This window comes from Hevea brasiliensis, chromosome 11 (assembly GCF_030052815.1).
Source record: "Hevea brasiliensis isolate MT/VB/25A 57/8 chromosome 11, ASM3005281v1, whole genome shotgun sequence".
Classification (NCBI taxonomy): domain Eukaryota; kingdom Viridiplantae; phylum Streptophyta; class Magnoliopsida; order Malpighiales; family Euphorbiaceae; genus Hevea; species Hevea brasiliensis.
In genome coordinates, this window is record NC_079503.1 from 98,784,431 (window position 1) to 98,786,305 (window position 1,875).

A 1,875-nucleotide genomic window follows, 5' to 3' on the forward strand; every position below is an offset into this window, starting at 1 on the left:
AAATAGGCACATTTTCTAGAATGCCTTCTGGATACTTAATTGAACAGTCAGCCAATGAAAGATACATGTTTGTGGGCTTCAACTCTCCCATATTCAACTTCTCATATATTGAAAGTGGCATTAGGCTGACGCTAGCTCCAAGGTCACATAAGGCATTTGCCACACAATTATCACCTATATGACAAGGAATGGAAAACGCACCCGAATCTTTGAGTTTGGGAGGTAACTTCTTCTGAATTATAGCACTGCATTGCTCTCCCAAGTTGAAGGTATCATAATCTTCTAGCCTTCTCTTATTGGTAAGAATCTCCTTCAAAAACTTGGCATAACTTGGCATTTGGGATAGTGCCTCATTGAATAGCACATTGATATACAACTTCTTTAGCACTTCAAGGAATTTGCCAAATTGTTTGTCTAATTTATGCTTGATGAATCTTTGAGGGTAGCTCAGGTGGGCTTGTAAGGCTCAGGTGGGATGTATGGTTTCTCTCCCTCATCTTGCTCACTTTTGCTTTCTTCTTCTTTTTCATTTTTCTTGCTCTCAACTGAATTTTCTTCTTTTGTGCTCTCTTTTTCTTCTCTCTTATTTTCACTCTCTTGACCAACTTTCTTACCACTTCTCAAGGTCACAACCTTACATTATTCATGAAGGTTTTGTGGTTGGCTAGGTAGTTTGCCATAGGATTTACTTCCTGATGAGCTTGCTTATTGAGCCAATTGAATCTCCAACATACGATTGTGGGCTTGTAATTGATCCATGGTTTGTCTCATGTGTTGCATTTCTTCCTCCAATTTGCTATTCATCTTGCTTTGTTCAGCAAAAAATTTCTCCATCATGCTTTCCAAGGTTGGCTTTGGTTCATGAGGTGGAAGGGATTGTTGTACTCTTGCTTGATATCCAGGTTATGGCTGCCTTGTGAGTTAAAATTGAGGTTGAAACTGAGGCCTATTCTGCTGCATATACTGCTGGTTATGAGCATAATTTGAGCTTTGACCTTGTTGAGCAAAAGTTGCTTGTGGCCTCCATGTTGAGTTGTTCATATTAGAGTAAGAATTTTTCATAGGTTTTTATTGATAACCTCCTACATAAGCAGCTTGTTCTTGCAAATAATCATCACCATAAGAAGAGTAATCAACTCCACAACTTTGGGTTCCATCTGTGTAGGCAACTTGTTGCATAGTTGTAGGAGTTGAGGTTGTTACCTTTGTGCGAAAATCACTAAGAAGCTGAGTCAACTGATCAAATCTTGCATTCATGTAGCTAACTGAGTCAAGTTCATAAATCCCAACCTTCTTGGGCTCAATTGCTCTAGGATTTCCCATAAATGGATATTATGAGCAATCTTCTCTAATAGATCATAGCATTCTTCACTTGTCATTCTCATGAAATCTCCTCCTGCTTGTGAATCAATTGTGTTTCTTATGGCTGGAGTAACTCTGGTGTAGAAATTCTGAACAATCATCCATTTGGGTATTTCATGATGAGGACATTGCCTTTCAAGCTCCTTAAATCTCATCCAAGATTCATACAAAGTTTCATCATCCCTTGGCTTAAAAGCTACCATAAAATTCCTCAAATGAGTGGTCTTCCCAGGTGGGAAAAATTGAGATAGAAAAAGCTTGAGATAGCTGCTCCCATGTAGCTATAGTAGCTTGTGGAAGTGAGTCATACCACTCTAATACTGAATCCCGAAGAGAGAATGGAAATAAGGTGAGCCGAATCACTTCATCTGAAACTCCAGACTGTCTTTATGTGCCATATATCATCAAAAATTTCTTCAAATGAGAATGAGGATTTTCAAGTTTCTTCAAATGAGAATGAGGATTTTCAAGTTTCTTCAAATGAGAATGAGGATTTTTAAGTGAGCTACCTCC

General features: G+C 38.5%; 1 non-coding gene across 1 annotated transcript; it reads left to right on the forward strand.

Moving 5' to 3' along the window:
* Positions 1–1,473: 1,473 nt before the first annotated feature.
* Positions 1,474–1,580, forward strand: LOC131170969 (small nucleolar RNA R71). The gene has a single exon (XR_009141729.1). It is a non-coding gene; the product is annotated as a small nucleolar RNA R71 (small nucleolar RNA).
* The last annotated feature ends 295 nt before the right edge of the window (positions 1,581–1,875 follow it).